General features: G+C 45.1%; 1 protein-coding gene across 1 annotated transcript in view; it reads right to left on the bottom strand.

Annotated features, from left to right (window-relative positions):
• HDHD1 (haloacid dehalogenase-like hydrolase domain containing 1) overlaps window positions 1-21,815 on the bottom strand; it is an 81,836-nt gene that overhangs the window by 7,462 nt on the left and 52,559 nt on the right. The window lies entirely within an intron of this gene.

Raw genomic sequence — 21,815 nt, 5'->3', positions numbered from 1 at the left:
TCAGGACATGCACATGGATGTATGTGTACGCATGCATATTCTATATGATTTTAATTAATTTTGTGATTATTTTGTAGTGTATTTAGTGGACCTTCTAAGGCTGACTTCCATGACTTCAAGGAAGTATCTGGTCAAGAATATTCTTCACGCAGCTTGTACGGACGCCTACATATCGGCTGTAACTAGGCAGGGCCCAGTTTTCATGCACCTTCCCAGGATGCCATGGCAAATCATGAGCACTGACAAACATCTGCTAAATTAGCGAAGACAGTAAAGGTGTCCTGGTACAGGACTTAGAGCCACAAAGAGGCCATGGAAAGTCAGCGCTAGGGAATAGACAGAGCAAATGCAGCATCTCCTCTACTTAGGGTAAGGGAAGTTCAGAGGCAAGCTGGAGGTCATGCAGTCACGCGGAAGACAGAACTCTTGAACAGAATCCAGGTCTGCAGAATCCAATGTTCTTTTCACTCTACCTAGCTGAAGGCTAAAATATAGCTGATTTCCATCTCCAGGTGAGGAGATGAGCTTAATTAAACTGTAGCTTGAGGGATTTAATTTAGGGAGCATGACATTTCCAACTACAAGGGAGGTGAAGCACCTTGGCGGCTTATCACTTGGAGGTGATGAACTGACTTCTTCAATGATGCTGAAGCACAGCAGCGACCTGAGGATGGTTTCTGTCCAGGGGACTTAAAAAGTTCTTGTACTTTAATTTCTTAAAGACAAATATCATATAGCTTAAAAGTTCCATTTTATAACTAGGAAGTTGCACGTAGGAGTATCTTTGTCTGACAGCAGCAGGGTGTCTTAGTCCCTTCAGGCTACTGTAAGGAAACACCAGACTGGGTGGCTTAAACCCCAGACAGGGATTTCCCATAGGTCTGGGGTCAGGTGGTGTGAGATCAGGGAGCCAGCATGGTCCCTGGCTCCCTGGTCTCCTCCTAACGAATCACACTGGGGGTGAGGATTTCAGCTTCTGAATGGGGGGAGGGAAACAGTCCAAACACAAGGGCAATGAATAAAACTGGATGGGATTAGAGGAAAACCTGAGAAGCAACAGGGAGCTGGATGATACCTGGGATGTTAAGCCTGATGGAGAAGCTGATTCTCATGTTTCTGATGTGGTGGGTCTTGGGGCCGCCATTTTGGTGGCAGGAAGGAGAGGTAGCTTTTGTGACAAGTTGGGTTTGAGGCCATCGTGGGACACCCAAGTAGAAGGCTTGGGGTCTCCATGCGCTATGGCTGTGAGCTGGACGTTTGGTCAGGTGTCATCAGAGCAGAGAAGCAGCTGATTAGACAGAAGGAGGAGCGCTGAGAAGGGACCCCAGCAGCCCTGGCATTTCTGTGCAGTAAGCAGACGAGGTCTACGGATGGAGCTCTAGGTACAGTTTGGGCAGGAGGGGAACACAGTAGGAGGCAGCGTCAGGAGCCGGGTTAGGTTTTCAAGAGGGAAGGAGAAGGGCCTGTGGCTTGTGATGCTCTCGCGTTCCTCCCTAGCTCTCACTTCCCAGTGATGCTTCCACCTTTGGCTCCTCCCTGCTGCAAATCCCCATCCTCATGGCACTTGCCCACCATTTCTTCTCAGCAGCTGGGATCAACAGCACGTCCCATTGGGAAGCAGACAGAAAAGTCACAGCAGGGAAGGAGCCAGCCCCTTTCCAATCCTGCACACTGGGACCTCCTCTGGGCTGCAGGCAGAGCACTGCCCATGCCTGCTTGGGATCACATTTCGTAACCAATTTTACCTTTTAAACTATGATGTGTCTATTTTAAATTATGTGCATCGTTGGAACTAGTGAGCTTTCCAAATATTACTATATCATCTCTAAGGAATAAAGCTTTCCCTTTTGCTTAATGAAATACAACATCTGAAAGGAAGTCACTGAAGGGTACTTTCAGGGCTCCCAGAAGCAGTCCTGGAATTACATGGAAGCACAGAAAGTACAGCAGCTGCCCACAACTATTCATCAAATATAAAGCCATGTATGATCTGAATCTCATCACCAAAACCAGGCTTTTTTCTAGGAGGTTTTTTCCTATGCATTAATTTTGTAACATCAAGTTCAATTTTCACATGGTGAGACATCAAAACTTCAAGGGGGCCTTAAACTTTGTTTTGAATTTTGATTGGCAGCGCTCATATCTAAGGTTTAAGTTTTGTTTGACTTCATGTTCCTTGTCAGATAATGATCTGTAAATAAGTACAATGTTGTCATGTTGGATACATATACACTATCAGATATTTGTTTAAACATGAAACTTTTAAGTAATGCTGTAAAAATGACTGCTGAGGTATGCATGTATTTTGTTATTAATTAGTACTTCCATTTATATTATTCATGAATCCATCCATCTGTCCATCCATCCCTATTTACCAATCTATCCATCTCTCCCTTCCTCCTGCTCTCCCTTCCTTCATCCAAACATCCAGCTACCTACTAGTAAGTTAGATATGGTGCTGCATTCCTCTAAGTAATAGTGCTGAGGTGGAGGTCAGTATCCCTTGTGCACTGCAGAGCTACTGTTTTACTGAATCGATAGTGCTCTGAAAATCAAACTATAAAACCATTATTGATATAAACATTTTATAACAAAACCCTCTAGAGTTACAAGCTAGGTAAATGAATGAACTACACCCCTAAATTGATTCCTTCTCCTATAGAGAAAAGCCTTTGAAAAAGTTATTTAACGACTTGGTTGGGGGGTGGGCAGGAAAGCTTCCTAATGAATTCTCTGTGTCATTTTATTCAAAAAAAGTACATTACAGGCACTCTTAGCATGCATATTAAAGTGTATGTATGTAAATTAAGTGGTGAGCAAAAGACTTCAAGACAGCTCAAAAAATCTTCCCCAATTTCCTCTTTTAATGGTACAAATGCTGTGTCCACCAATCTGTCAGAAACCAGTGAAAAGCCCAGCAAGGCCCTGAAAGGTGCTGATTGTCTTAGAGTCAAAAACAAACCGCAAGTTTCTAGCTGGTCACTAGAATCATTTTCTTTTTCCACTTCCTCTGAGTAAAACATGTGAAATCAATTCATTTTCCGTAGCCTTCTGCATGAGACTCATGATCCGCAAGTGTGACAGGAGGCCCCTATCAGTTTTGTGTGTTTAGAGGGACACTATGACTTCAGATAGACTAGGGAAGATTAGCCATGTACAGGATTAAAATGCTCTAACCTGTAGAGCAGCAAGTTGTGTTTACTTTCAACAGCACTTTCGTTATGGAAAAACCACATTTAGGTGCCTTAGATGAGACCTGCTTGTGGTATGCTTGCTGTATAATATGATTCCACACATTGTCAAGACAGCAAAAGCACAGCGATGTTTTCCCTGCTTTTGGAGAGACTTCCCCAAACAGGATTACCACGGCACAAAGAGAGTGCCTTTGCTGGCCTGTGTGAGTGATTTTTCCATGTCATCTCCAAATGTGCCATGTAGAAGAAGCTGCCATTTGTAACGGGAACTGATAAACACAGATAAAAAAGCCTAAGGAATTCATTGGACCTGGAGGGGATTAAAAGACTTCATGGTTAAATGAGCTGGTGGATGAGCCAATGAGCTGTGTGGTGAGCACGTGGCAGCCGGCAATGCAGAGGCCTCTCTTCAGTCCTCTCCTTGGTCCTTTCCATCCCAACACCCATTGTGCATGGCCCAGCAACCTACTCAACAGGGGATGAGAGGCCTACAAAGCCAACGCCCTTCAGGATGGATTTATTTTCTGGTTTTCACAGGGATGCCCTCAATTCTCCTTCCTGCAAATGTATTAACTGCTGACTCCTAAAATAAAAGCCGTTGTCTATAGCTGTGGTTGCAAAGTAAGTGTTTCCAAAACAAACATGTGTTGCAGTCCCAGGTGAGGCTTACGTTGTTTTCACTGGCCTCCCATGCCCATATTAACGTTCAATTCTGAATCGTCTAGTAGTAGAACGTTCATGGGGTAAGGGGTTTCCAGAATGTTTTGTGACACAGCAGTCCAGAGAAATCTTCCAGAAAAAGGAGATTCCTCCCATTAAATGAGGAACTGGGGACCTGCCATGTACAATCAGCACAGAAATGCTTCCAGAAGTGCTGCCATGGATAACTCTGCAGTTGAAACTTCACTGAGGCCTCTCAGGTATGGACACCTATCTTCAGAGCAAATCAATGAAGGTCCCACAAAGCAGCACTCCAAGGAATCTATTTTGGGGAAGTTTTCACAAAGAGTAGCCGAATGTGGCATGACTCCCGTTAATGCAAATGCAATTCATTTGCCTTGTTTTCTTCAACTATTCTGCATCTTACCTGTAAATAATGACAGATGAGGCAGATTTCACCTTAAATGCCTATCCTCTTACATGAATGGTTGCTTACAAGACATTGAGGCTACTGCTTAATTCAGAACTGAAGGTACCAGCTCTGTGAGGGCACCCTCCCTAGGCCCCTCGGCAACGGGCTCTGCTGACCGCTCATGACAAAATGGCACCCGAGGCACCTGTAAGAGCAACACAGGGCCTGGTCCATCCCTCTCTCCTTTCCTTTAGATAGAGAGGGGCGTAAGCATATTCTCAATCCTGGAAAACAGAGGTGGGAGGCATCTCGCCTTCCTTTCTCTAAACTGAGATGCCGATGAAGCCTGGGCTAGAAGACTGACGTGGCCGTAGGGGCTAGAGAAGAGCAAGAATGTGCTGGATGTGGGGCCTGGCCTGAGGGTGGAAATTACTGGGGCTACTGACACAGTACTTGTCTGATACTGTGTATGACTAACTCAGTGTTTCTCAACCATTTCATTCATCATCACCCCCAAAAAAGCTTTTCCAGTTATTTTCCCCCAACAGTCTATCTCCATAACATGTTATAATAACACAGATGCACTATATTTTTCTATATGGGTATTGGTGCTTGATACATTAAAAGAAGTAAGGTTTCATTTTCACCTCCCCAAAGCCAATTTTTGTATCTTGGGACAAAATGCATGGACTATTCTATCCAATTTTACTCAGCTGAACAGTTTCTGGAGAACCTACTGAAACCACTCTTAAGGAAGGGTCCCACTGACCCAGGAGAAGAAGGCTTCACAGAGTGGGGAAGTAGCTGAAGATTTCAGAGGAAAACACTTTCACTACAAAGAAGAATACCCCCAACGCCAACCCCTGCTGCCTGGAAGATCACAAATGAACTGGAATCTTCCAAAGTCAACGCACATTTCATAACTATGACGTACTTGGGGAGCTGCTCAATTGCATGGAATAATTTATATATTGAAGAATGCAGAGAACAAACAAATGAATCTCTGACAACACTATTCCAGGTAGCAGTCTTTAAATATGCCCTCCCACCAACTTCAAATTTTATAAATGAATGAATCAACGATACCCAGTGCTTGGCAGATGGGACATGCTCCGTCGCTATCAGCTATTATGATGATAATGGTGATCCATTCTGTAGACGTTACAAAAAATTCACTATGAAGTTTAAAATTACTCAAACTCGTGTTGGGACTGGGACTAGCACCTTATATTCTAGTGACTATGCCACTAAATATCTCAATTACTAGCCAGGATATTGATAAACTGCAAATTAATGACATTTGTTTTTTCCTGTTTTTTTGGGGGATTCATCAGAAATGCATATTTATATTAGAAGCTGGGCTTTAATAAATAGCTATCAGCAATTCAAGCATGTTAGACATATTTTTAGGAAATTAACACCTACATAAAGTACTGTCTTGGGCAGGCAGAAGACAAAAAGCAGAGCAGACAGCTCTCTGGCCTCCCTGGAGTTCATGGTCTCCACCGCAGGAGACACGCACTGGGGAATCCCTGCTAATCCCAGCCAGCTGTGGGGAGCCCTGTTTGAGGCACACAGTACTCTGGAGCAGGGACAGCAGTCCATTCACTAGGATTTGGAAGGTGGATTTGAAGGAGTGGGTTTAGGGAAGATGACTCAGGGATGTCTTGTCAGAGGCAGGTCATAGAAGACAGGCATAATTGCACACGATATTTGTAGCCACTGGGAAATGGAAGGTGTGTGTGGGGTGAGAACTGCAGGCAGAGGGAAGAGCTTGGCAGAGACAGTTACTGGCTGCACTCTGGTGTGGAGACGTTCCTTGGGATGAGATGGACACGCAGAAGAATAAACATTGTGCAGGTACTGGGGGCAGGCAGAAGACAAGGCCCCAAAAGGAAACCAGAAGTAATAAGTGAGGGAGGGAGCAAGGGGTCAGACTGAGAGGTCTGTGCTTACGAGGTGGGAGGGGAGGGAAGTTGGGGAGGGCGAGATGAGGTCAGAGCAGGGCAACTGGTCATATCAGTGTTTTAGAAACATCAAAGAAGCAAAACCACTGATTTACCAAGAAACTCTTACCATTGTTAAAGGCAGTGCCCCCTACCCTAGCAATATTGTTTATGTCTATTAAGATTATTCGAGAGCATGACTGCTTATTTTTTTTTTTTTGGAAATCCAAGATACAACTCATTCACTGAAATACCTGGCTTAGTGTCAAATGTTTTATTCTGCAATGGTGGCTTAATTCAGATCGGTTGGTTACATGCTACCTGCTATTAAGATGGCCTCATGCAAACTGTCATTCTTTGAAAATGCTTGTATGTGGAGATTGCACAACTTCATGTACAAATGCACACAGAACTGGAGAAACCACTTAGCAGTTACACTGGTACAACACTACCATACAAATGAATTACAAAGCAGTCCTGAAGAGATGTTACACACGTGGTAACAAGTAGTTACTGCTGGCCTGTCATTTCAGCAATTTATAGTTTGCTTGATATATGTGTCTGTGTGTATGAATCTAAAGAATGAGAAAAATTAATTGCGTAGTGATCCATTTATCAGGAGTCATACTGAATTAAAATGGAACAAAAACATCACAAACAGGTACATCATGGAGATTCTGTTGGGTTAATGGTCTTTATAATTGCAAAGGAAAATGATGTTACTATCACTTTTGGGTGTTCAATTCAGCTTATCAGAAGGGGCTGGAAAAAGATCAAGTAATTACTAACCATACTTGACTTTGAAATGCGTTCACACACCTACCCAGTTGATGTGGAGAGAAGGGAGTGTAGGAGGTACCGTGCTTCCTGTCTAGGGAGATAAAGTCTCCCCTTTCATTCCATTAGCTGTGGGAATACCGGATAATTATGTTTTTTAAATACTACAAGTACAATATTGTTTGTTTGTTTGCTTTTGAGACAGGGTCTCACTCTGTTGCCCAGGCTCGAGTGCAGTGGTGCAATCACGGCTCACTGCAGCCTTGACACCCCCAGGCTCAGGTGACCTTCCACCTCAGCCTCCCAAGTAGCTAGGACTACAGGCAAGCACCACCACGCCCGGCTAATTTCTTTTTCTAGTTTTTGTAGAGATGGGGTTTCGCCCTTTGCCCGGGCTAGTCTTGAACTCCTGGGCTCTAGCAATCAAGCTACCTTGGCCTCGCTAAGTGCTGGGATTTCAGGCATGAGCCACTGCACCCAGCTAATATTGTTAGATATGTATTCATAAGCCTATGAACTATTGCATAGTCCACTCCTAAATGACAACTACAAATATCTATGAATGGCTGTGTAATTTGTCCCATGATCATGATGACTGTTTACTATGGTAGTTATTTTGAGCATATATATAAGAGAAAAACAGTATGTATTCAACGTTTCTCTTTATGTTGAGACATGCACTGGCACTTCCTTCTCATAAAAAGAATAGAAGGTGAACAAAAGGCTCTTATAAGATGGAAGAGCTCACTCTATGGTCATAGGGTCACTTACGGGACAAGTACAAAGATTAAAACCAGCACACACAGTCAAAGATAGGCAAGCTGTTGATCTGCATTTATTGGATGTCTATTGATGAATAAATAATGACAGCATTCTACATTCCAAGGTCATAAGCAGCCCATATTCCCACTTGGGAACACAACCAGAAACAGTAGTTCCTAGTCATTTCATTGTTCAGGCATGGTTTCTCAGTATTAATACAGGGAGGTGGGGAAGAGGAAAGGAAGACATGGGGGTGAAGGGAAAGATTGCCCCACTCCTTGCTCCTATTCAGGGATAAATCAGGTGGGAGATGTGCTTCTGTAACCAGCTGGACATCGAGGCTGTGTCCCTGAGAGGTGCCCAGAGAATCCCAGTTTGCATCAAACTCTCCTGAGTCATGCTGGAACCTTCTTTCTAGAGAGTTGTGTTTGGAGAATGGCACACAGAACCCTTTGACTCCTGGGCCTCCAGCATCTCCCAGGAAGACTTCCAACAGTATGTGATTAAACTATAGACATGCAGCTCAAATAATACTCTGGATGAGCCACAGAACATGTTTTCTTTTCTACAGAAAATGTATTTTCTTAACCCTTAGTCAGAATAAGTTAGGGCATTAGAATAAAAATGTACTTATTCAGTAAGTAATTTAATGGTTGGATATTTTCAAGAAAACTAGTCCCTCCCTCACTTTTTTTTCCGCCTTTTCAACAGAATCAAAGATGCTATTCTGCTAGTGGAAACTTTTTAGGAAAAGATAAATGTGTGAATAACACCATACCCCTCACAGCACGTGGCATTGGTCTCTGGAGGCTGACATTCTGCAGAATCAAATACTGAAGGGAGCAGCCTTGTCCACTTATGGTTCAACAAAGGTCCCTGTTGCTGTGCAACGCTGATCTCACAAAATGACTCCGCTTCCCGCCAGCTAGCTCTCATTTCATCAAAGCACACACACCCTGCCTGATCTCTTGGACACCGGCCTTTGGGCATTTCCCGGCCAGCTCCTAAATCCTTGCCTGGCCCCCTGGGAGGCTGGAGCCCATTTTCCAATGATCTTCCTAAATGAACTGCGAATCTGCTGTTGCTGAAGAAACGCACCCTTCTAAGGAGGCCAGAGGAAAGCAACTCTGGTGGCCCCATTTTGCGAAAGGTCACCCTGAGCATGGGCGCACAGCTGTGCCACTGCTTAGTTACCAGGTCTCGCGATTCCCATACCAGGTCCAGCTCCGCGGGGAGACTTCCTGAGGCCTGCTGGCATAACATGCACAGGTATTGAAGCCCGCACTGTCCCTTTCAAGGACTCTCCAGAAAATTCCGCTCGTAACGGAGGCTACTTTGCTGTTCTCATTCTCCAAGCCCGCTGTTTTTAGCGTGGGAGTCCTCGAGGCACGTTCAGGGGGCCCACAAAGTCAAATCTACACCCACAGTAATACTAAAGCACCAGTGACCTTTCTATGCTGTGTCGACAGTGGTATCCACAGTACAAATGCAATGTCGGCATGAAAAACAGCCCACACAGCTGGGGCCCGCGCATGCAGGAGGGCCAGTGGCGGAGCCCTGCTGGCAAGCGCGGTGCTCTGCCCCGCAGCAGGCACTCCGGAAGGAAGATTAAAGCGCAGCTCCACCTGGGAATATCTGTGCTGAGTGGTACACACTCTACTTTTATGAAGCCTCAGCCCTTGAGTTGGCTGTTTTTTTAAAGATGTCGTGAGACGATGAAAAAGGCCCCTAAAGCACGTGTGCCACATGGGGAGGTGAGCCTCTGGTCTCCAAGGAAACCACGTGCTCACCCTGCTCCAAGATCCCCACTTTATCATGGTTTTTCTTTCCTGGAGCCTCATGTTTATTTGAAGGAATGACTGACAGGCAGTGAGTGATGATTACTAAGATTTGGGCATCTGGCAGAACTTTTCTAGAAAATTTTCTCAAGAGAGGGCCACTTCAAGGGAAATAACTCAATTTGTTGACAAAAATAAAAGTCTGAGTTTTCTAGAGAAATTGAGAATTTTGGAAATCGTGCTTCTACCACCACGAGTTTGACAGCTTGCCAGAACTGAGACTTACCTGATGAGATTGATGGCGACATGAACAGATGTGGGTTTTTGATATTATTATAATGAAATGAGTCAACATTTTGGAGTTCTAATTTTTCAGCCACCCAGTATTTTCTGAATGAACAAATGCATGATGTTACAAAATCATGCATGGATACAAGATCCATTCAAAGTTTAAGGCTGGGTAATAGACTTGAAGATACACGAGGAGGAAAAGGTTACTTATAGGGCTTCAATTTCCACATAGGAACTAACTCTTAAGAAACTATAACTTGCTGAATTCTGGTGTAGTAAAACAGCTACACACAGAAATAGAGCTAAAGAAAGAAAAATAGTTAAAATTATCTTAAAAGACTTAAAATATCCCTTCCTTTTCAAACTAGGTTCTGTATAAGAGGCGTGATCTCAGCTCACTGCAACCTCTGCCTCCTGGGTTCAAGTGATTCTCCCACCTCAGCCCCCCTGCCCCCAAACCAAAAAAACAAACAAACAAACTTGCACTTCTCATTCTCATTAGCCACTTCTTCTGGGGACAGCTCTAGGGGTAAAGGGTCCCACTGTTCCCTACCTGCTGGGTAATCAGATCCCTTCAAAAAAGACGCTTTTGAGTTTTTGTCCAGTTTTTCTCACTGTTCTTAAGGGGAGAGTTAGCCCAGCTCGCTTAGGTCCTATCACCAGAAGGAGACTTGGTTCGAGTTTTACATGTTAATATTTGATTGGAGTAGGATGTACCTTAGTGTTGGAAGTAAGCCGGTGCCTTGGGGTTTATGTCCCCCTCTCCACTGGCAAGACAGCTACCCCGGTATTATTTCCTGACTGATCCATCTGTTTCACAACAATCTGAAATGCCACCTTGATCCTCGTATAAATCCCCAAACATAACAAGGCTGAATTCGCTGGTTATTCTCACTATTCTAGTTTGGGTGAGGGCAAGTCCGAGAATGTGTACACATGCATTGTGAAGGCCAGATCGGGTGAGGAAGGTACAAGGTACAAGGAAGGTACACCATGTCCAGGGGTGGGAGAGTTCACGGGCTTTATTGCAAATTAGCCCAGGCTAAACACTTTTAAAAAGCAGATTCCTCAACTATGGCAATGTTATGCAATGCAATGTGGGGAGCCATACATACAAATAGCACTAGCGCTACTTACGGGTCACATGTTCTCTGTATTCAATATACCATTCTCCTCCAACCGCAGTGAAGAGAAACAATGCTCAAATCTGCCAATAATCTGTGGTACTACATTAAATGAGATGCTAAACATTTAGCAAGGTTTTAGCCCCAAACATCCAATAATTACTAGTAATAGTTACTAGTTAAAAGCTAAAAGATATTTTGAAAATTGACACAATTGTAGAAGACAACTGGTAATGCAGGACCAAAGAACTTGATGCACTAGGGTATGGCGGGATAGTGTCCGGATTCTATTTTTACTGGCTAGTTCTTCGAAACCTCGCTATCAAAAAGACTCAGTGAACACAGTATTATTACCAAAAATGCGCAGCTGGTCACCAGCCAACCTAACGAAATACCCCGAGTAGGGTAGTGGCATTTGTACTGACAGTGGCTACTAGTTCTTTTAAAAAGTGTTTCAAGGAACTACGAGGCATGGACTTTTTAAGGCATTTGAGTGACAGTCAAGAAATAAAAAAAAATACATGTTTTAGAGCACTGGTTCCCAGCATTTCGGCACCAGGAACCAGTTTCATAGAAGACAATTTTTCCTAGACGGGTAAGGGGTGAAAGGGGCTGGTTTTGGGATGAAACTGTTTCACCTCAGATCATCAGGCATTAGATTCTCATAGGGAGCACACAACTCAGATCCCCTGCATGTACAGTTCACACTAGGGTTCATGCTCCTGTGGGAATCTAATGCTGCCTCTCATCAGACAGGAGGCGGAGCTAGGTGGTAATGCTGCCTCGCTCGCCGCTCACTTCCTGCTGTGCACCCTGCTTATCCTAACGGGCCATGGAGTACTGGTCCGTGGCTAGGGGATTGGGGACTCCTGTGTTAGAGGATGCAGTAAAATGTATATGGAGACTGCAATTTTTTAGTTTACAACATCAGGGAAGTTAAAGGGCCAAAACCTGCACTGCTATAAAGATTAAGCTATTAGATGTTTTTTGCTGGAAAGTATTTCCAGAGACATGAGCTTTTTCCATAACACATATCAATCACACACACACGTGTGTGCATGTGCACATGCATGCACACGTTCACACACACACACACAGGCACAGTGCTGATTAAATGAAGCCTTGTTACATTTTCCATTGTTATACAAGTATCTGCCTTTAAAAGGGAAATAGTGGTCCAGGGATTCATCCATCAGTATTTTCTCCACACAAAGCACAGGGCACAGTGCCATCCTGGAATTTCTCCAGTCAAGCATAAAGAAGATATCTGAAGGCAAGACATATGAAGAGTAATTACGAGAGGACAGAAGTTCATTCTGTTCTGAGATTTGCTGTTTTTCTCTAGCATTTAGTGAAATTATTTCTTCACTTCTCTGCATTTGACAGAGTGCAGAAGGGCCTCATGCCTCTAATTTGTGTTTTCCCAGAGACCCCTGTGCCCCAAGAATGGCTCAGCTCTGGCGTAATTCTGCAAAACAGTACAGGGACCCATGTGTATGCAACCTGTGTCGAGGTCTCTGCAGGGCTGTGAACCTGAAATCAACACTGCAATGCCCCAAGTTCCCCAAGAATGACGTGCAGCTCTCCATCAGAGGAGGACAGATTCTGCCTCAACTGTAAGCCCTGGAAACCAGTCTGGAGGAACACAGGTGGCTATGGGTTTGCCAAGAAGCCAGAACACTCACTGTGCTGTGACCTGGCCAAAGCACAGCTCCACCTCCTATCAAAGCTGATGATGCACCCAAGGGGAGGAGGAGAGCCAGAAGGTGAAAAAGACAGCCTCCTCATTGACATCGCTACAGCTGTAGTGGCAGGAGATGGAGACAAGGATCACGAGAATAGGTGTCAGTCGGGGTTTGTGAAATAACAATACAGAAGTGGAATGCCTTCTCTATTTGTGGGGAACACTACAGGAAAAGAAAAAGAAGGTGATAGAGTTTGGCTGTGTCCCTACCCAAATCTCATCTTGAATTGTAGCTTCCGCAATTCCCACACGTTGTGGGAGGGACTCGGTGGAGGTAACTGAATCAGGGGGGCAGGTCTTTCCCGTGCTATTCTCGTGATAGTAAGTCTCATGAGATGTGATGGTTTTATAAGAGAGAGATTCCCTGCATAAGCTCTCTTTTTGCCTGCTGCCATCCATGTAAGACATGACTTGCTGCTCCTTGCCTTCTGCCATGATTGTGAGGCTTCCCCAGTCATGTGGAATTGTGAGTCCGTTAAACCTCTTTCCTGTATAAATTACCCAGTTTTGCGTATGTCTTCATTAGAAGCATGAAAACAGACTAATATAGAAGGCCACACTATAGCTGGGAATGTAGGGTTTCTCTGCCAAGAGTTTATAAGAACGGAAAATCAAAGAGCAAGAAATAACTACTAAATTCTAGTTAAGTAAGAAATGACATTGGCTATTATTAAAACTAAATGACAGTGTGTGCTCCTAAATCACTCACTATTCCTGGCATCTTGCAATCCGATAAAATGGCACATACATGAAAGGTTCAGTAAAAGTTTACGGAGGGGAATTGAGTCCCTTGATGTGAATCTGTTTCTTTACCTACAGAATCAGTGACTGGCTTCCATGTCTGTTGGCTTCTGCTTCTGTATATCGTGCGTTGACAGCCTCTGATGTGGGTGTGGGGACCGGGGAGGAGTCTATGTTCTCAGGCTAGGAATGGACCTTGAAGTCAACACAGCAGCTGCTACTCACAGCCTCAATTCAGGAAGGGAAGGAATGTACAAATGAGGACAAGAGAGGTTTTCAGAAGAGAAGGCCTAAGAAGTGGATGGATAAAGGAGGTTGCTGGCTGCAGATGGCATGTGAGGAGACAGAATCCTCGTGCAATGAGAAGCTTCAAGGTTGGCTGAGGGACTCCAGGGTGCCTGGAGTGACAGGAGCAGGCTGAAGGAGAATGTGGGAAAATGCTGAGTGTTGTCGTGTTTTCAGAGGTGCTCATGATTTCAGGCGGTGCAGATTAATGAGCCTGGGGCTCAGACAAGCAGCAGGGTCCCCAAGAGTAGATTTAAGGTGGGAGAACCTCTATTGAGACTCCTAGTAAGTGTGGCCTGGCTGAACTTTTACATAAGATTTTCCCAAGGCCCTTTTCCAGACCACTGGGCCCAGGACTCTACAGCTGTTCAGAAACCAAGATTTGAGTCAGGCATAGTGACGACAAGTAGCAGATGAGATCACCCAGGGGGATGGGACAGAGTGAGACGAACACCGAAACAACAGCTGCACACACACAGACGCTGACATTTGGGGACTGCTGAACTTCCTGGGTGAGAGGAAGTGCAGAGAGAAACAGTGGGAGCAGTGGATGAGGGCGGATGGGCATGGTGCAGCCAGCAGAGGGAGACGCTGCGGAGGAGCATGGGAGACGGATGTCTGTGGTCTCAACAGTCAGGAGCAGCAGACGCCAGGATGAAATGCCCCCCAATGTGGAGGAAAGTGAGGAGGCGAGGATGCGGTCAGAAACAGGGACTGTGGCACCTGGCAACTAACATGGGAACGAGACTGAGGGACACCGGGGTCATCTGGGACAGCAAGATGACCCAAGGCTAGTGTTCTGGACATGGATGTAAGGCTGCTCGGGCTGGATAAAGGCAGGACCTGAGAACCAGGGGCTGGGCACCTCAGGGTCGTTTAGAAACAAGAATGCCATGTGCGCTGGGCAGGCAGAGGGCCTGTCGTTGGTGCTGGGTGCTGGGCATTCAGAGAAGGGGCAGGGGAGTAACGATGGGGTGTTGGGGAGAAGCAGATGACTGCAGAACATGCCACAGTGGCATGAGGGTTATTAGAGCTGAAGACAGTAAGCATCAAGTACAGGAACAGAAGGCTTCTGCACTCCCTTCCCTTTCTAAGGAAAGCCTTCCAGAAGAATTTAGCCCTCCGCCCTCATACATCCAATGCTCAGGGGTTTCACAAACAGGGAAGTGTGAGTCTTATCACCAAAGATAAGAAGTCAGCACCTGTCGCACCTGGATGAGAAATTGCTCTAAAAGATGTTATAAAACTATCTTATCCCCTATCTAGTCTCCTAACGGCCCACTTAGTTTTCCTAAGTGGTTTATTCTTCTGTGTGCCCTTCTGCCCCTCTCCCACCCATGTTAAGATGACATACAAATCCGATATTCTAATTGCCTCCTTGAGTCACATTTTTCTGTGATCTCCTTGGTTGTATGTAAATACAAATCTATCTTTACTCTTGACAGTCTGTCTTTTGTTAGTTTGACTTACAGGCCCCCAATCACTGCACCTAAGAGGGTAAAGGAAACACATTTCCTCTGACAGTGCAATTTGGTTTCAGCAAGTGCCCTCATGCCAGGAAACTCAGGAGGGACACCAAGCCCAAAGGCAAGTTCAATGAAAGAAAAGAAGTATAAGGACAGTATCCGTGAAGGTCCTTGTTGTTATGTTTTTTTTAAATAATGAAAGAAGGGAGAAAGGGAAATGAAATAATACCAAGGATAAGTGACTAGAGGCACGCCTACTTTGTTCAGTGATAATGGGTGACAGGAGGAGGTGGCCTTGAGGCTGGAGCAATGAGGACCCAGGCTGTGGGGCCCTGAGGCCCACAGAGGGTGGCAAACAATGGCAGGTGACGCTCCTCACCCTCTGGAGCAGCTCCAGTGTGGCTGAGCCCCTAACTCAGTGTTGCAGGGTAAGAAGCTGATTCAAGGAACATCTAATCTCCCAAAAACCAGAGGCCCAGCAAAGCTCAGTTGGTCACCAAATATTAACTTTTTTTTTTTTTTTTTTTTTTTTTTTTGAAGAGGTCTTGCTTGTCGCCCAGGCTGGAGTGCAATGGCACAATCTCGGCTCACTGTAGCCTCTGCCTCCCAGGTTCAGGTGATTCTCCTGCCTCAGCCTCCCAAGTAGCTGGGATTACAGGCGTGCACCACCATGCCTAGTTCATTTTTGTATTTTTAGTAGAGATGAGGTTTCACCATGTTGGCTGGGCAGGTCTCAAACTCCTGACCTCAAGTGATCCACCCGCCTTGGCCTCCCAAAGTGCTGGGATTACAGGTGTGAGCCACTGAGCCTGGCCCAAATATTAACTTTAAATTGAACATAAGTAGTATATAGCTATTTGTTCTCTATTATTCTCAGAGGAAAAGAAGTTCCAGTTACAGAGGTCAGCTCACACTGACAGCCTGCCTGCTCCTGTCTGCATTCTTTTGGGACATATGCAATGTATGGTAAGGATAAGATGAAACTTTGTGTGAGTTTCACATGTAGTTACAGGTATTAGAAAAATACATATATTTTTAACTAGCTACATCTTTTTTTCATTTTTTTTTTTAAATCTAGGAGTCGCAGAGATGCAAAAAGTTCTTCAAATTTGGTACAAGTTGATATGAATATATGCCCAGTGACAGTTTTCTTAATTTTGCTTTCTCCTAAGCCTCCTGTAACTTTTGACATTACTAATTTTTTTCTAACTGAACTCTAAGTTCCCTGAAGGAATCACATTGGAATCACACCTGGCACTTCCTCCTCCCTTACTGCCTATTTCTAATCCGTCACCCTGTACTCCACTGAGCTCTAAAACACAGACATGGCCAAAGTGTCCTTCTAAGAATTTCCAGTGAGCTCAAATGCGTATTGCACCATGTGTAAACTTTTCTGCTTGGTTTCCAAAGTCCTCACGATTGATTCTGTGTTGGCTGCACTCCTGCTGGACTTGTCCTGCTGAGCACCAATCCCATCCTCTGTTCTTCTCTGTAAAAATGCTGAGCATTTATCTCAGGCCCTGTGCCATCCCCAGTTCCCCTATGATGCTCTAATTTGTGCCTGAATGAACTTTTGGTCTGCCTGTCACACTAGGCAGAGCTGCCTCCCCCAACATCGCACTGTAGAGATGGTCCAGCCTACAGCACAGTTCAAAGAATTTCACAGAACACCCGTATCCCTAAGCCACCACCCAGAATGTATTCTCTATTTTCTTTTTTTCCTTTGAGACAGAGTCTTGCTCTGTCACCCAGGCTGGAGGGCAGTGGCATGATCTCGGCTCACTGCAACTTCCACCTCCTAGGCTCAGGTGATTCTCCCACCTCAGCCTCCTAAGTAGCTGAGACTACAGGCAGGTGCCATCACACCTGGCAAATTTATCATCATCATTATTATTATTTTTTGTAGAGACAGGGTTTCGCTATGTTTCCCAGGCTTGTCTTGAACTCCTGAGCTCAAGTGATCCTCCCACCTTGGACTCTCAAAGTGCTGGGATTACAAGCATGAACCACCACCTGTAAGACTGTATTCTTAACAAGGTGATAGCATAATAGTTTGGGCTGTGAGTAGAAATGTCTAAAGGCTGGTGAAATGAGCCCAATCTACCTATTTATGTGGACTTAGCCCTTATTCATTAAGAAATATGCAGGTTTCCAGGAAAAACAGTAGAATCTACCACGTTCCTTGTTTACTAATTGTGAATATTATCTCACAACTTCAACCCTGGTATTAAACAAAAAAAGACAGATACCGAATATACACAAAACTCACGCTGGTAAAATGAGTCTACTCTACCTATTTATGCAGTTTAACATTTATTACTTCCTTGAAAATAGAACAGAAAAACAAGAACAAAAATATATTTTTTTAAAACCTGAAATTCAGCTCCTAAAACAACATTAAGAAGTAGAAGAAAACTAAAACACGCAAAGTAGTGATGGCTAGGCTGTAAAAAATTGATTTACAGCCAGGAACGGTGGCTCACTCCTGTAATCTCAGCACTTTGGGAGGCCGAGGTGGGCATCACCTGAAGTCAGGAGTTCAAGACCAGCCTGGCCAACATGGTGAAACCCCATCTCTACTAAAAATTAAAAAAAATTAGCCAGGTGTGGTGGCACATGCCTGTAATCCCAGCTACTTGGGAGGCTGAGACAGGAGAATCACTTGAACCCAGGAGGCAGAGGTTGCAGTGAGCCGAGATCGTGCCACTGCACTCCAGCCTAGGCAACAGAGCAAGACTCTGTCTCAAAAAAAAAAATTGATTTTTGATTTCTGGTTTTACTTGTAATAAATATCAACCCTAGAAGTGGTATGTAAGCAATGCCGTCATTTTTGTTTCACAACAACGATGGCGTTTTTGTGGCTGGGAACAGAGAGCCCTGGGGTGCCTCCCAGCTTGGTCTCTCAAGTCCCGGCCAGTCAGTGAGTGTGCTCACACTCGCAAGTCTCAGGACCTGGCGTTTGGCACATGGAGGCCCTCTACCCACTGGGTCTCTGGCCTTCAGGGGATGTGTTGGCAGATGTCGCACCCTGCCTGACACACAGCGGGCGGGTGCTTTCACTCAATGGGTGCTCATTAGCTTGAAGGTGGGGTCTGGGGGGCTCCTGAAGGTGGCCTTATGTTTGCTTTATATTTTTTAGAACAAAATAATGATACATGAATAACTTAGAAAATATTCTCAGTGAAAACTTGATTCTTTAATGTCGGCTCTGTTGGACACTTTCTCCTAGTAGGATGGGAATTAATATTTAACATAATTAATAACCCTTTGATCCTATTTGTTTTTGACTACTTTCCTATGACTACTACTACTGTGCCTAATTAACCTGGTGACACCTATGGCATGATCAATTCCCTAAGAGATTCAGAAATCTCTTCAGTGACTGCTGATGTAATGGAATGCCCTTGAACTCCGGAGGCATGCTGCCCCTGTGAGCTCACACCCACACTGCGGCCAAGAGGAAGAGCAGGGCCTGCCTGACTGAAGAGCTCCAAGATCATCCACACACCCCTTGGCCACTGCCTCCTGTATTCCTGACACAAACGCCAAGTACAAAACCTGGGCTGCTTCCCTGGCAGGAGTTTGGGAAAATCTTCCTTTAGTATTATAATATGCACATCACAGGAGGAAAACCCAAAATGTGTAACTGTCTTTAAGTAAGAAGTATGAGAGATAAATACATCTGTAAGTAAATGTAGATTAATAATAAGGAAAATGTTTAGAACTTTCTAAGAGCTAAATGACTTTTAAAAAATGTAACTGCTCATTTTTCTTTGACAAGTCTAAAACAAGCATTGTCAATGAGAACAACCGGATGTTAAAACAGTTCATTCCGTGGGTCTCTTTTTGCAGGGTACCTTGTGAGAGAAAGTCCTGCTCATGAGGGCCCTTGCTTTGTGGGCTTCACCATAACTGGTCCCATGCAATGGCAGCATGTGCTTTCCACATACACACTGCTTCCATAAACATTTTAAAACATGGCTAATTGCTTGTGGAGACAGGGTCAGGCTATGTTGACCTGGCTGGTCTCAAGCTACTGGGCTCAAGCATCCTCCTGCCTCAGCATCCCAAAGTGCTGGGATTACAGGTGTTGGTTGCCACGCCCGGCTGTGCATGGTGGTGTGTGCCTGTGCTCCCAGCTACTTGGGAGGCAGAGGCAGAAGGATTGCTTAAGCCCAGGAAATGGAGGCTGCAATGAGCTATGATTGTGCTACTGCCACCAATGGCCTGGACAACAAAGGGGACCCTATCTGAAAAACAGAACAAAACAAAACCAAACCAACACCAAAAAACCCCACATGGAAACACCATGTTTCCATTAACAGAGTGCCTTGCAAAACAAGGACTGCCTGTACTTGAAATTCCGTTTAATTGCCTTAGCTACAGAACAGCTCATGTTAACAAGGCAAATATTTTACCTTGTCTTTATCAGCTTGTAAATACAGAACTGAATGCAAGTGCCAACATACTCCGATCGATTCTGACACATAGTGTATGGAGTGCAGCACCTTCACTTTTCTAGTGAACAATAACTCAGGTTAAACAACAACAAAAATGGTGTTTCTGGGAAGAAGACTTTATAGCCTGAAGCTATGGAATAATTCTTTCATAAGGGGGAAATTCTGAGGAAAAATGAACATGTTTCAGTGGAATTTGTAACAGGATGCCAAGCATGCAGACATACACCATGTCCAGACATAAGAAGCAGATACATGTTCCCACTGGGACCTGTTCCAGCCGCACCTGCAGGCTCAGCCTTGACTCTCTGACTTACTAGCTGGGAGGTCTCAGGCATGTCCCATGTCAAGCAATTGCAGTCAAGTTGAATTCAGTAATGAGACTTAAATCAGGAATGAGATTTCAATCAGCCCAGGTATGTGTATTGCTAAGAATGTCCCACTGTCTTTCAATGACTGTTTATAGCTATGGCATCATAAAAATTACACACCTAGTTTTTGTCCCCAGTTCATGATATAGAGCTCCTAAAACACTTGGAATTCCTGAGTCATTAACAAGCCATTTTCAACCTAATGAAGTGCCTCTGGTGGACCCAGGATAGCTTTAGGACAGCGTCTGGACATCAGAAAGATCAAATATGCGATTAGAAGATTGGGTCTGGGCACAGTGGCTCATGCCTGCAATCCCAACACTTTGGGAGGCTGAGGCAGGTGGATCACCTGAAGCCAGGAGTTCGAGACCAGCCTGACCAACATGATGAGACCCTGTCTCTACTAAAAATACAAAAATTAGCCAGGCATGATGGCACACGCCTGTAATCCTGAGTACTCGGGAGGGTGAGGCAGGAGAATTATTGGAACCCGGGAGGTAGAGGTTGCAGTGAGCCGAGATCATGCCACTGCACTCCAGCCTGGGCAACAGAACGAGGCTCCATCTCAAAACAAACAAACAAACAAACAAACAAACAAACAAGACTGGAACTTTCAGCCCTCCCCCTCATCTCCAGGGAGGGCACCTTGGCCTGGATTGAGTTCAATGAGCAATCGGCAGTGATGTCATCATTCACAGCTACATAAGAAAGCTCCATAAAAACCTCTACATGAGGGGCCTGGGGAGCTTTGAGTTTGGTGAGCACATGGAGGTGCTGGGAGGGTCATGTGCCCAGAGGTGGCAGGGGAGCGCTGCAATCACCTGCTGTACCTTGCCCAATGCCTTGCTTCCATTTGGCTGTCCCTGAATTTTACCCTTCATAACAAAGCAGCAAGTGTATGAAAGTGTTTTCCTGAGCTCTGTCAGTCATGTTAGGGAATTATTAGACCTGAAGAGAGGATCACAGGAACCCCCAATTTGCAGCCAATCAGAAGTACAGGTGGCCCCTGGAATGTGCGATGGGCGTCTTGTAGGACTGGGGCCTTAACCTTCGGGGTCTGGGCTAATCGTAGGAGTCAGTGTCAGAATTCAAGTGAATTGCTGGATGCCCACTTAGCTTCAGAGAATCAGAGGCCTGTGTACTGAGGCACAGGTTCCGGCTGCCTCTATAGGTTCAAGGTAGTAAGTTGCACCCTGGGCAAAAAACAGAACAAAACAACAACAACAACAACAACAACAACAAAAACCAGGTCTTTCAAGACTACTCCAGTAGCTCAGCTTTATTGGGAAGGAGGTTTCTGAGTAATTTCCCTGAGCTCATGATTGGTATCACTCGTTAGTGATGAGAGGTGAGGCCTGAAAAAGACCTCTCACTGAAAGGCTCTTCCCCACAAACCACACAAGTCCTCACATGCAGGAACCCAGGGGAAGCAGGCATTTGTAGGGACTCCCCGACGAATGCCCTCCCCAGCTGCTTACACTTACATCGCCAGCGGGAGCCCCCCTTTCAAGGGTGATTTGCTGTGATTCTGGAATCTCTATCTGCAGATCATTCAGGCCAAGGACTCCATCTTGGCAGTCACAGAGCGGTCAGAGAAATCTGGAGCCAGGCCCAGCCACCACGAGCAGTCAGCTCCCTAAACGCTCTGCCCAGGTCACCTGGGAAGGAGCCTTGTATAACAAGAAGAGGGAGCCAGGGGCCATCTCCACCGCATACCCTACATGGTCAAGAAGCCGCGGTGCAGGACAGGGGCTGCCACAGTATACAAGCCCACCAGCTGCCACTTTCCAATGGAGAAATGGATGGA

This window comes from Mandrillus leucophaeus, unplaced genomic scaffold, assembly GCF_000951045.1.
Source record: "Mandrillus leucophaeus isolate KB7577 unplaced genomic scaffold, Mleu.le_1.0 Scaffold1008, whole genome shotgun sequence".
Classification (NCBI taxonomy): Eukaryota; Metazoa; Chordata; class Mammalia; order Primates; family Cercopithecidae; genus Mandrillus; species Mandrillus leucophaeus.
This window is presented reverse-complemented; position numbering and strand designations above follow the sequence as displayed.